Source organism: Callorhinus ursinus, unplaced genomic scaffold (genome assembly GCF_003265705.2).
Source record: "Callorhinus ursinus isolate GAN/ISIS: 27379988/994484 unplaced genomic scaffold, GSC_fseal_2.0 scaffold36, whole genome shotgun sequence".
Classification (NCBI taxonomy): Eukaryota; Metazoa; Chordata; class Mammalia; order Carnivora; family Otariidae; genus Callorhinus; species Callorhinus ursinus.
This window is the reverse complement of record NW_027397098.1, coordinates 4442380-4456990: the sequence shown is the minus strand read 5'-3', so window position 1 is coordinate 4456990 and position 14611 is coordinate 4442380. Positions and strand designations below refer to the sequence as shown.

The 14611-nt window shown below is 43.9% G+C and overlaps 1 protein-coding gene across 7 annotated transcripts in view; it reads left to right on the top strand.

Moving 5' to 3' along the window:
* The window catches only part of CAMK1D (calcium/calmodulin dependent protein kinase ID), a 500660-nt gene that overhangs the window by 421187 nt on the left and 64862 nt on the right, over window positions 1-14611 (top strand). The window lies entirely within an intron of this gene.

Genomic DNA, 14611 nt, shown 5'->3' with positions numbered 1-14611 from the left:
GCAGGACTGTGAGGATGTCCATTCTGGCCTCACTCATTAAACAGAACCTGCTCTGTTTTATAACAGCCCGAGTGATCAAAGCTCATGGTTATTTTCAAATAAACGTCTATGTAAACACACACCCCAGGCTAAAACACTAGAAACAGAGTGTGCTGAAGAGAATAGGAAAGGTAAATAATTCTGGTCGCACTGAAGAAAGTGTATCTCTGCCTAAGGTGGCTTTGTGAGTTTTTTAGGTATTGCTGTATATGGGTTTTTATTTGTATTTTTTTTGTTTTTCCAAATAGAAGAGAGGGTGGTGTAAGAACTTTCTTCTAGAAAACTATGAATCAAGGACTAGCAACTTTGTTGAAAGTATGTCCTGGGGCCCCTTTGGCCCTTGGACAGCATGTTAGGGTGTAGTTGGCCTTGAAGGGTTTTTGTCATCAAAGGTGCATTTAGTATTTGGCTGGATGCCTACAGTTACCTGTAAAAGTAAAAACAGAAGCTACTGAGTCCTTAGATCTGTCTGCTTGGGGTTCAAGTACCTTAGAAGAGCTTGACAGACATCGTGGGGGGATTTGGAGCAGTAGACGAAGTATTTACAAATGTGAATTTTCCATGTCGTATGCTCCCATTCCATTCCAGAGAACGTTTTGGGGGGGGCCGTGGGGGGACGGTCTCTGGACAGACAGCCAGCTTCTGAAAATACTTCCTCTTTTCCTGGTCCTTGCTGCCTCTTCTGTTCCCCTCTTCTTCATCTCTTCTTTTGCTATATTGTTTTCTCTGCTCTCTGGTTTCTCTTCTAGAATAGTGACTAGGGTTGCTAGAAAAGTGTCTTTTCACAAGAGGCAACAGGATGCAATGCCAGGAGACCCCACCTTCGAGAACCATATGACTGTAAGTGAGTGACACTGCAGCCAGGGTACCCCTGTCCCCATCAGCAGAATGAGGGGCTTCACCAGATGGCCTCAAAGGTACCTATGTTTTGGAGACCAGACATTTATTTTTCTGAATACCACAGATGATGCCATTAATCGGGGTTGGGGTTGAGCCAAGGAGTTCTAGAAGCTTTAGAACCCTGGATGCTGAAAGTTCCTGGTCATGCATTAGTCAGGGTTCTCCAGAGAAACAGGGCCAATAGGGTGTGTGTACACATGATGTTTTATGTGTTTTATAGAAGTATATATACATATATAAAGAGATTTATTGTAAGGAACTGGCTTACAATTTTAGAGAGGCTGACAAGTCCCAAGATCAGCAGGGTGAGTCAGCAAGCTGGAGACTCAGGATTGTTGATGATGTAGTTCTCATCCAAAGACTGATAGGCTCAAGACACAGAAGGAGCTGATGTATTGGCTCAAGTTCAAAGGCAAGAAAAAAACAGATGTCTCAGCTTTAAGGCACTCAGGCAGGAGGAGTTCCCTCTTTCTCAGCCTTTTTCTTCTATCCAGACCTTCAACTGATTGGACGGGGTCCACCCACATTGGGGAGAGCAATCTGCTTTACTCAGTCTACCTATTCATATGTTAATCTTGCAAAAAAAAAAAAACCCACCCTCACAGATACACACAGAATAGGGACTCCTGTGTTCCTGTCGAGTTGAAATGCAAAATTAACCATCTCGGCGCCAGTCAGAGACACAGCAAAGAGAAGCTAAGGAGCTATCCTGGTGTCTAGTTTGGCTGGGACTACTCCACTCTTTACCCCTCATAGCTCATGATATTTAAACTTTTCTAGTTATTACTTGTTAAAATATATTTTATAATTTATAATATATTTAATTTATATTACAAATTTATAAAAATATATAAATATATATATATATATTTAAAAATGGTTCCAAAGCAAGCATACGTAGTGTGCCTTTCAGAAAAATCTTGAGTAAGCAATATTTCTGCCAAAGTCCTCTTGCGGACCTGAGGGAGTACAGAACCATTCTGTGCTTAGAACATCAGGAAGAAAGAAGGGGAATGATGCATGAAGCTCATGTGAGTCCCGGGCACCATGTCTTGGAGACATGCTTGGTGTTGGAAGAGGGACTAGGTGGGCAGGGCTCAGAGTTCTCCTCTGGGACAATTTCAAAACTTGAGGAGGGGAAGAAAGAGCTTTCTTTTTGGAATCTGAAAAACCACTGCAAGCCGCTTCAAGCTTCTGGTCTGGGGATCAGTGGCAGCCCAGAGTGACTCTCTGTCAGTAAGGGCAGTGGCTACTTACACAGCCCATTGAGAGGGGCTCCACTGTGCCATGTCCCCAAACTGTTGGCAGTGGGCATGGCCAGGCAAGGCCTGGAATGTTCCTTAGCAGTGACTGATAACAAGCCAAGTGTGGACTACAGAGGTTCAGATTCTTTCCATGACTTCTGTTTCTCTATTGAACTTGATTGTCACTGAAGAGGTTTTACACTCTTATTTTAATGATTTGTGTTTACAGAGAGACAGTTTCCTTGTAAAAATATGAACTAGAGGTCTTACTAGAGATCCATACCTTGATAAACAGTCTTTGCCCAAAGGCCGCCCCTAAGTTTTGGGCATGGCTGCTTCGAGGAGACAGTAATTCTAAATTGTCATTTCAAATTTCAGGATGGTGGTTTGGGGTTAGTGACCTGCCTTCTTAATGGACCTTATCAACTTGGAAGAAACTTTGCCAGTTTTTTATGTGAAGGCTCACACTAGACACAAACATAATATGGTTTTATAAGTTGTGACATGTTGTCTTTGAGCATGTTGCCACGACCACGCTCAGTGTCACGTGGCATCTTAGTTCCCTCTATGCTAAGTGTGGAAGGTCAATGTGTGGCTGCTAGAAAAAAAAAGAAGAAATCCACCAGCAAGCAGTACTTTTGCCCAATATGGGGACTAGGAGACATAGGAAATATGTTCTAGAAGCACTGGCTATATAGCCACGAGTGAAGGTTTTGTTACAGCCCCAGCCTTGCAGCAGTCTGAGCTGAGTGAAGGAGCAGTAGGGCGGCTGGTTGACTCGAAATGTCTGGCCAGTAGTTCGTTTTGTTACCTTCCTCCTAAAAGAGCACATGAATTGAAGAAAACATTTCAGTGCGCATATAACACGGATGAGTACATTTACTGGGGAATGCCTTAAAATACTTAGCCCTCAAACATACAAATGGCAACAAACTCCGTGGCTTAACCTGCTTTTGTTCTGCAGCCTGTTCGTGTCTCTTGTTATCAAGCCCCATCCCGTCCACGTGGCACAGATCGGGCTGAGTCATTGCCAGCCAGTCCCTCACCCTCCGTCGCCAAGCCCTGCTCTCTAGCACTCACTAACTTAACCTTTGGCAGATCCTCTGAAAAGGGTTTTGGACGTCATTTTCTTATTTCTTTGTTTTTACTTTTGTTTTTGCACTTTTTAAAAAAAATTTTAATTCCAGTTAGTTAACATACAGTTATATTAGTTTCTGGTGTACAATATGGGGATTCAACACTTCCGTATAACACCCGGTGCTCATCATGACAGTTGCACTCCTTAATCCCCACCACCTGTTTCGCCCATCCCCCTACCCACCTCCCCTCTGGTAACCAGCACTTTGTTCTCTATAGTAAAGAGTCTGGGTTGTTTTTTTTTTTTTTTTTTTTTTTGGTTTATCTCCCCTTTTTCCCCTTTGTTTGTTTGTTTTGTTTCCTAACTTCCACATATGAGTGAGATCATGTGGTATTTGTCTTTCTCTGACTGACGTATTTCACTTAGCATTATACTCTCTAGCTCCACCCATGTTGTCACAAATGGCAAAGATTCTTTTTTATATCCGAAGAATATTCCATTGTATATGTATACACCACATCTTTACCCATTCATCTTTCGATGGACACTTGAGCTGCTTCCGTATTTTGGCTATTGTAAATACTGCTGCGATAAATATAGTGGTGCATGTATCCCTCTGAGTTTGTGTTTTTGTGTTCTTTGGGTAAATACCCAGTAGTGCCATAACTGGATCATAGGGTAGTTCTATTTTTAATTTTTCGAGGAACCTCCATATTGGTTTCCACAACGGCTGCACCAGTTTGCATTCCCACCAACAGTGCATGGGGGTTCCTTTTTCTCCACATCCTTGCCAACACCTGTTGTTTCTTGTGTTTTGTATTTTATCCACTCTGACAGATGTGAGGTGATGTCTCATTGTGGTTTTGATTTGCGTTTCCCTGATGATGAGTGATGTTGAGCACCTTTTCAAATGTCTGTTGTTGGCATAATTTTTTGAATGAATGATTATACAAATATGATGAAGGGCTTCTCTTAATGTAGATGCTTGTAGGTATGACCTTCTATTGAGGGGAAGCCACAAGGTCTAGTCTGCTCAGGGTCCCTGGGCAAAGCCAGGACATTCTTCAGAGTGTGGGTGCCTACTCCCAGCAAAAAATCAAGACCCAGAGCAGAGGAGGCCACGGGAAGATAAGACGGGTGAGACAGAGGTATGGCATGCAAACTAGCAGCAGGTTTAGGAGGCTGGGAGGGCAGGAATAAATGAATGAATAAGGGAGGGAATGGATGTGGTGGAGAGCGAGAGAAAATTGGCTCAGCTGCTGGTCTGCTCCATAGAATAGTCTTCAGGGCCCTTCTGTCTGGTGCTCTGTGGCACATGCTTTGAGGATGTGCATGATTGCTGAAGGATGCCATGCCCAGCAAGACCCAGACCCCGCTCACTATGCATTTCTTATGCAACATCTTTTTTTATTTGGCAAATATTTAGTTAGCATTTCATCTGTGCCAGGTACCCTGCTAGGCCCTGGGTAAAAAAGCAGCAAAGAAGCTGAAATTGCCTCTGCCTCATGGAGCTCATCACCTGGGATAGGTGGGGGCAGCGTAGGAGGACAGAGCATTACACAAATGAATATACCAATAATTAACTCTAACAGCTGAGCGTTGCATAGAAATACAGGAGTTAAGAGAATATAATTGGGGGGAACCTAATCTGGTCTGGGGGTCAGGAAAGCCTTTTCTGAAGTAATGGCATTCAAGCTAGGACCCCCACAATGAGTAGGAATCAGATTAAGAAACTATGTGAGGGTTCAACAGGTACAGGAGTGGCCTGGAGCCAGGGAACCCTGCAGTGGGTAGCTGTGACAGTGACCTTTGTCGGCGCTATTGAAAGAAAGTAAACTTGGGGAGCCTGCAGACTTTATCAACAAAGGCATTGAGCATGTCACAAGGCTGAACAGTAGACAGGCGATTTTTATTTTGTTTTTACTTTTTTGAAGGTATCATTAGATCTTTCTTGCATTACCTAAATACACACGCTCTCCCACACATCTGCTGTAAGATTTTCAGTAGAGATCCCCATTGGCTGAGAAACCCTAGAACTCATATAAATACATATAATGAATGTCATTAAAACTGGACAAACAAAAAAGAATTTAAAATGCAGTTTTTAAGCTTGTCCTAAAATTGGAGCCTTAGCCAATTGCCTTCAGAGTCTGATTCTGAGCGTGCATGAGAGTGTGCAGTCGCTCTATCAGCTTTGAACATAGTCCCTTACCCAAGATAGACAAAGATGTGCTTACCATCCAATGGCAACTCCCTACATGGGAGTTACAATTTATGGACTATCTGTATCCAAGCCACATTCCTAGACCTATTCCAGAGCCATCGCCTGCTTCTTCCAGTTGTTATCTGCTCAAGGAATGCAAGGCTATTCTAATATTAGAAAAATTCTATCAGAACAATGTGTTGCCAAGTAATATCTTCCTAATTGGAACTAATCCTGGAAAGCCAGGGTGTAATAGTCAAACAGTTCTTTGCAGAACTTTTCCCCAAACTGTATTTAAAATATCCAAGAGTGTCTGTTCCTACAGAGCCCGTGTTGTGTGTGTTCTACCAGAAGGTCACTCTGCGGGGCTTTGGCATGTCAGCTAGTGCTTGATGAACCTAGAACATCTCAGGAAATAACACTGTGCTAGGTTGATAGCATTCTGACCCTCCCCTTGCAAATCCTCATTATATAAGGTATAGAAAGATTGCTAATTAGTGCAGAAGAAGTCACAATACTAAACTGCGAGATTATGTAATAATGCTGAAATTTTCACAAATCTCCATCCTAATCAAGGGCATGGATATTTTCCAAAATCCCCAGCCTGTCTGGGGGGAACAGAGAAGCACAGGGGCTCTCATGTCCAGAGAACCAGAGGAACTATGTCACCTTCCTCTGGTGGCAGCTCTGTTCCTAGCAGCTTCCTCACAGGTGCCTTGTCTGTGCGCCTGCTGGAGATCCTCAGCGGGAGGGCAGAAGGCGCTTTTGTAGAACAGTGAGGCATGTTCTAGTCCTAGACAGACTTGCATTGTCTCACTTGATTCTTAAAGCAAGTATAATTACCCCTTTTACAGAGGAGAAAAATGAGGCTCGGAGAGCTCCGTCCTGGGTACCCATCTCTTCTCTGTCTCCTCAGACATCTCCAGTCCCACAGTCTAGAGGCCATCTCACATGCCAGTGACTCCCGACTCTCTGCCTCCAGCCCTGGACTTCGTCTTGCCCAATACAATGGATATTTCTCTGTCCTCATGGTGCTTGACCTCTCAGACCCTCCTCCTTGGTTTCCATGGCACCACACTCTTCTCCTTTACCTCCTACCTCTCTGCCTGGTCTTTGCCGGCTCTTCTTTACCTGGTTGTTGGCATTCCCAGTGCTCAGACATCTTTCTCTTATCCAACTGCACTCTCTCAGTCATTGATCACATCTAGCATCTTGGCTTTGGGGACCATCTCCCTGTGGATGACTTGCTGATATTAAATTCTAGTCCTGATCTTTGTCCTTGAACTTCAGGACAACAGCTGTTGCTTGATATCTTCATCCAAAAGGCACCTCAGATTCCACATATCCTACTCAAGGCTCTAGGTCTGAGCAATCCAATACGGTAGGGCCATGTGGCTATTTACATTAATTAAAGTTAAATGCAAAAGGCAGTTCTTCAGGTGTGCTGGCATGTTCCAAATGTACAATAACCTCCTGTGACTAGCAGCTACCATATTGGACGTTGTAGGTAAAAAGCATTCGGTCATTGAAGGAAGTTCTGGTGGTCAGTGCTGTTCTAACCCTTCCAAACCTGTTCTTTCACCAGGTGCCCCATTTCAAATAATGGTGCTACCACCTGGCTGTGTCTCAAGCCAAAAATCTAGGAGGCATTCTTGATTCTTCTCTTTCCTGCATGCCCATGTCAGCCTTATCAGTGAGTCTTGTCTACTGCGTCTCCAAAACGTACCCCACGTGTGTCCACTTCTCTCTAGTTCCAGTGTTCCCCAGGCTGAACCACCCTCCTCTCTCACCCGGATATGGCCGCGGTAGCTCTTCAGTGATCTGCCTGTAATCACTCTTGCCTCTACAACCCATTCTCCACGTAGCAGCCAGCGTGATCATGAAAAAATATAAGTTCACCTGTCCCTCAACTGAAAACCTTCTAATGATTTCTTACCAAAGGTGGAAAAAACACACCCTGTTTGAACATTCATTTGCATTGTGCCTTAGTCCATTTGGGCTGCCATTACAAAGGACCATAGACAGGTGGCTTATAAACAGTAGAAATTGATGTCTCACAGTTTGTGGAGCCTGGAAGTCCCAGATCAGAGCACCAGCATAGTTGGGTGCCAGTGAGAGCCCTCATGGCCCCATGACCTCCCACAGACCCCACCCCCAAATACCATCACATTGGGGATTAGGTTTTCAACATATGAATCGAGGGGGGTGGGGCACAAACATTCAATCTGTCACATGTGGTGCCATATGATCTGGGCCTTCCTCTTTCTCAACCATTCTACCCATTGCCCACAAGACTGCAGTCACTGCTGACCTTTTTTTGATCCCCAAATACTGTTAAGACCTTTGCTGTCCTCAGGATCTTGGGACTGGCTCACCCCTTTGCCCAGAAGCTCTTCCCCTCCACAGTCCCTCAGCTGGCTCTTTCCTGTCATCCAGGGGTGAGGCAGGTCCTGGAGCCTGCTCAAAAAGGGTTACACCACTCATCTCAGGCTTGTTTCGGTTCTCTGAACCACATTTTGGACCCTGAATGTTTTCCATTTCTTTATTTGTGGATTTCTTTCTTTTCTTTCTCTTCCTTTCCCACTGGAATACAATAGTCGTAGATCCTGGGGATTCAAGAGGAATAAGATATGCTTGGCTTTCTTGGAATACAAAAACCTAAAAATGATTTCTAATTATCTCTATTGAAACATGAACAGGTGCTTTGAGTTAGAACAGAGGAGTTATTTTCTCTCAAAACCTTGAACATGCTAATAATTTCTCAACAAATCCTCTGGTCCTTTCCTCACGAGTAATGCAGAAGTAGAATTTCTTTATCAGGGTGTCGGCAAGCAAGTTTCCCATACACAATTAAAATGCCTTTAGTTGTTTCTTTTCCATGGTTTTGGCCATAACCACACTTTCCCTGGCCCACCTCGAGGGGCAGCCGGCTGGGAACTGAAGGGGCGTAGTTGGAAACCGAGAGAGAAGATGATTCCAAGGATTCCCTGAGGCTCCATGGAAAGCAATGAAAGTTGTTGCTTGGGTGGGTGGAAATCAGTGCACACAGCAGAGCTGGCCAACAAGGGTTTGGAGGAATGGGTCTGCTCCTGTGAGCACCTCTGAGGGTGGCAGGAAGGCTACGGGGCCGAGAATCTAAAAGCTGTGGGCCTCCAGGATGACAACAACAGACCGTTGTTGGAAGACAGCATGCACACCTCAGAAAGGGCCCTTGGCCCACCACGCCCCTCACCCCAAACCCACACCCACACACAGTCACTCCTTCCGCAGCATCCCTCTCTGAAGTGGGTCACCTTAGATCCCGGGCAGCTTAGAATTTGCTGTCTTCCCCTGCAGCCCATCCGAGTCCAAGGCTCTATTTGCAGAATCCTTTATGATGTGACTTCATCCTCACCAGGTGCATTTTCCAGATAAGTCAGCCTGCTGTACATATGTTGTTCCTTCCTGCCTCCACCCTCTTCTCCCACCTGTCATGCCCTTCCTCTTAACTCGGTTCTCTCAAGTCTTCCCTGCCTTTGGGAATCCTCTCTCACTGACTGTATTCCCCCGAAGATATTTCGTTCACCAGAGACTCCTTTCATGACAATCCAAATTACTGGGGTCTGCCTGCCCCCTGGGCTTTTCTCCACTTGACTAAATATAACGCGTCCTTTAAGACAGCTCAGACTCTCCTTCTCCTGCCCTGTCCCTGGGGCCCTTCTAGGTGTCTTTCTGGGATTTTCCAAAGCACCTTCATCGGCCCCCCCTACCCCCCAGCGTCAGAACCATCTACACTGTTCTTACCTGTCTGTGTGTCTTAGTCCCCACCCCACCCCTGCCATGGTAGACGATGTGTCCCTTGGAAACAGGGACAACATATTTGGCTTGATACAAGATTATTTGATGATTTGATGATTAAACAAAGCATAGAATGCAAATACAGTAGAAGAAACTGTCCCACCCAACCACCCCCAATAAATCTTGTAAAACACAAGAAGAGAATGTAATTCAAAGATCCCCTATATGATTATGGGGTATCCTTTATATTGCCCAGTCTATTACTTTGCTAGGGATGCTTTAACAAAAATGCTACCGACTGGGGGGCTTAACGACAGAAAGTCCAAGTTCAGGGGGTTGGCAGATTTGGTTTTTCCTGAGGCCCATCTCCTTGGCTTATAGGCGGCCATCTTCTCTCTGTGTTCCCATAGTGTTATATCTGTGTGCTCACGTTCTGGTCTCTCTCTCTCTCTTTCTCTCTTATATGGACACCCATCATATTGGACCCATCTGACCTTATTGAACCATAATTACCTCTTTAAAGACCCCACCTCCAATATGGTCACATTCTGAAATGTACGAGGGGTTAGGATCTCCACATCTGAAATCAGTGGGTGGAACACCAGTCAGTCTGTAACACCCAGACATCGAGAAGGCAAAATAGCCAGAATTGAAGTATAATGGAACACCAGGAGTTACACTGATCTGGTCCATGAGGTGGAGAGGCATGCGTTTGTGTTTTGGAATTTTCTGAACCGATTGAGCCAGGAAGATATTGTGAAACTGAATTCGAAGAAAAAAAAGATGTTTTTATTATTAAAGGAGGATTTGTCGCCGCCTCTCTCAATCACATCCTGCATATTTCATCCTTCCTCTTAGGACTACATGTGAATGGGGGAGATGGTTCTGGAAAAACACATTTATAACCAGCGTTGCTCTGGGGCACACAAAGGCCACCTTGCTTCGCAGCCGTGTCCCCAGCTCTTTTCTACTCTTGCTGTCTAGTTAGGTAACAACGGTCTTTGTAAATTTCAAGGCATATTTGCTATAACACTACTTATTATTATCTCAGCATTACTGCTAGTATTTCTCAGACTGCTCTCTAAAATTAGCAGTACAGCCTTATACTGTTTGGCCTTTGAGGGAGAGAAAAAGGTTTTCCTTGACCCTCTTCAGGTCCCTGGCTAGCTCTGAAGATGAAATGGACAAAGACAGATTAGTGGGAAGAAAACACACATGTTAATGAAGTTTGGCAGTTACTTGGGATCCTTCCCCAGAGAATGAAGACCTAGGTGGAGTGATCAGAGCTGGAAGCTTCTATACCTTTTACACAAACGATAAATTTGCGAAGGATTGACAACGCAGAGGGGTTTGGGCCAGGGATGGTAAATGGTGAGGAGTCTAGGGAGCTAAAAGGTTAGTTGAATGAGGTTTGTTTGTACATTCCCTGATGCAGTCTGTGAGCTGATAGAGTCTGTCTCCAATAAAAGGAGAACTTATTTCTTGCCTTTAGACAAAAGAGGGGGAATATTTTTCTTGCATTTACTGCTTCTTAATTGCTTGCAGCTCAAAGTAAATTTTATGTCAAGGAGGTATATTTTGGGGTGACATATCCTGGTTTCCTGCAGCCTTCTTCATATTTTATTATACCTAACTTCTAGAGGAGCAGGTTTTTGGAGCCCATTTTTCAGCATTAGCACAAGTACTGTCTTTTAATGAATGTGTAGAAATTGTTGTAAGATAAAAAATTTTTTTAAGTTATAATTATCAGTGAATTTTAAAACAAGGGGATAACATCTATGGAAACTGCATGGAGAAGTTCAAGTGCATGTAAAGAATGGCTTGGTCTACCCAGTACTAACAGTGGGTACATGGTACGCTGACTCAGTTATGTCGCAGTATGCTGTGGTGGAATCAGAACTTACCATGTACTTGATCCAGCAGCGTTGAAATTATGTTTCTTGACAATGATTCTTTAATTTGAAGAGATTTGCACTACTTAAAATTTTACAAATAAACTGAAATTTTGTTGCAATTTCATATTTGCATATTTAAAATTCACATGCAGGGATAGCAGGACAATGTAATAGACATGGAAGATCAGAGACTGAGCAAACCCAAGTTCAAAGCAAAGACAGGTTGTTCTAAATTAATGGAAAAGTTTAAAATAAGAAGAATAGAGAATTTTTGAATGATGTCTGTCCTCTCCTCTTTAATTGCTAGTTTCTTTCTTTCTTTTTAAGATTTAATTTAATTTATTTATTTAAGAGAGGAGGGGAGGGGCAGAGGGAGAGAATCTGAAGCAGACTTTGTGCTGAGCCTGGTGTGGTGCTCGATCCCATGACCGTAAGATGACAACCTGAGCTGAAACCAAGAGTCAGATGCTTAACCCACTGAGCCTCCCAGGCACCCCAATAGCCGGTTTCTTTCTACATCTATACTCCCCCCCACAGTGAACCTCTCTCCCATAGCCACCAGTAATTAATTTTATTTGTTGATCTGTCATGATGGTTCTACTCCTTTTTCCCCATCACCTGATCCCTGACCCTTCTAACTCCGTCCCAGTGCTTGGCATGCTCTCATTGGGGTACTCCATTTCTAACATGGAGCTGTAAACCATGCACTTGGGAAACGTGATGTAAAAGGATATTGATTGAAGAAGGCAACCTGTCAGTCAGCTCAGCAGCCAAACCACCCAACCTATTCATGATCTGCAGGCCTGAAAATGAGACACACCCCTCACCACAATTCTAAACTTACTTCCCCATCAGTGATTCTGGGATTCTGGTGGTTCACAGATGGTTTTCAAAATAAGTGGGTATCTTAGCTCAGGCTGCCATAACAAAATACCAGAAACAGGGCAGCTTAAATGACAGACATCACAGTTCTGGAGTCTGGCATATCCAAAATCAAGGTGCCAACTGATTTGGCTCCTTTTAAGGACTCTTCCTGACTTACAGGTGGCCTTCTCCTTGCTGTGTGCTCACATGGCGGTGGGGGGGGAGAGGAGAGGAGAGAACTGGACTGGACTCTGGTTTCTCTTCTTATAAAGACACTAATCCCACCATGAGGGCCCCACTCTCCTGACCTCATCTAAACCTAAATACCTGCCTATGACCCCATCTCCAAATGCCATCACACTGGGGCTTAGGGCTTCACATGAATATGGGAGGGCGCATAAACAGTTATTAGTACTTAACAGTAGCCATTTGAAGTGTATGCTTGAGGAGATTTTTGAAAAGTATACAGTGATTTGCAAATTTTAAGACATTTTTATGAGTATCCTTATGGGTTTTTTTTTATTGGCAAGTTTTTTGACTTCTCCCCTCTGCCTTGGTTTCTAAAGAAACCAAATACTTTCTGAGCCCTTTCAGAAGAAAGCCCTGGTGCAATTTGAAATTTCAGAACTGAAATATCAAATGTGCGGAGCATGGAGACTGTGACAGAACGTGCTACAGTTACAATTACACTTCGACTCTGATGCTTCAGTTCTTACTGCATAGCTGCCCTATCGGAGGACAAATACTTGATTCAATAGGATCTATTAATACCTTATAGATCACATAGGAGAAGGGAGGACTTTGAGAGAATGGGAAGCAGGAGAGATCAGTTTTGAAGGAGGGAGAGAATCTGGCAAAGGTGGGTCGCAGAGTACTCAGGGTGGGAGGTGGGGGCGGTCAGGGGATGAGCATTCCTGCCTGAGCTCTTCCAGTAGCCTGCAGAACAGAGGATGTGAGCGGCAGGCAGACCAGTGGTAAGAAAGCATGGGAGCACTTGGAAGGGGTGCCATGATTGGAATGTGGGTGGACAGCAGAGGAGGAAGAGGGGCAGAATCCAAACAGACCTTTCCTCCTTCAGAGCTAATGCTGCCAGGATTGACATCCACAGGGCACGGTAGGTGGCCCCTAGCGGGCACCCAGGGAGTCTTAAATGAATGCTTGAAGAGATGATCAACTGAAGTGAACACAGACAGGTTCTGTAGTAGACCCTCAAGGTCTACAGAGTTCTTCCACTGGAACTCATGGCAAGAAGGATCTGAAAACATGAAGCCTGGTGAGAGCTTGATGTCCTGCTGCTGAGAGCGGGAGGTCTTGGGATCTGGGTTTACTTAAGGATGGACCATTTAGACAACCTGGTCATCAAAAGGTAGTTTTGCCCTGATGTCTCCATTCTGTTCACTCTCTGAATTGCTTATTGCTCCTGAAAGTCTTTCCTTTCCTTATCTTGATTTTCAGTTTGCTTTGGAAACAAGACATTATCCAAACACAACATCGCTTAGAATGACTCTCGGTAATGGGAGACACTTGAACACCTAGGCCTTTTATAGCCACAACTGGTTTTCTTTATTGGTTTTTTAAAAGGAAGGTTTTGGTGGATCAGCTATTGCCCATTAATTGCCATGACTTGCTGAAAATGAATCAGAGCTCTGTGTGTGTGTGTGTGTGTGTGTGTGTGTGTGTGTGTGTGTGTTACTGCTAGGGCATGTCTTTTACTATATCTATGAAAGCTGTAAAAGTTGTTTGGGAAACTGTTGTATGATTTTAACAGTTCAAATAAATCATCTTCATTTTGCTTTTGGAAATTCTCTTTCTTTTTATACAGGAAAATGGTGTTAATATATCCCTTGAAGCTGATTTCCAAGATGGTGTAATTATTTGAAAGAAGCACTGTGTTTCTTGGAGGAGTATATATTCTGCGGGTTGGAAGGCTAGGCTGGGAGATTGTTCCGAGTTAGATTTGTGCAGCTCTGTTACTTCGTTAAACTCAAAGCGACAGCAAATATCGGAGCTGGGGCCTGTCCACCATGGCTTGTTTGACCTTTGCCAATCTAGGCAATAAATACAATAAATAACAAACACAGTAAACACAAAGAAAACGTATAGTGCAGCATGAATTTCAAAACAAATTAAAAATAAATATTGTCATAAAAAATCAGTGTTAAACAAGGTAATGGTGTGTTGTGCCTCTTCCTTTTTTTGTAAATCACAATTGGCTTTCAGGTTCTGATGCCTCCGAGGGCATGCCCCTACCTTCTGTTGGATATGGTTGACTAGATTAACCCCTTTATTTTACAGATAAAAAGACTGAGGTCCGAGATTCAAGGAACACCCATGCCCTCACCATATTAGGAGCAGAACTTGGTCAAGAACCCAAACATTCCTGTTGGCTATTCACTGCTTTGCCCACAATGCTGCCCCCCATTCTCCCTACCCTCCAGACCTTTAAGGATAATTCCTTATGTGAAGGAGGCATTCTATCCACCATCTCCCTATATCTGATGATGCCAATATTCTAGAAAGTTGTTCTGACTTTACATTGTCATAGCAGGATGGAAGTAAAGGCCAGAAGAGACTTCTCAGTCCTGGCTAGTCCATGAGCCCTGGTTTATTT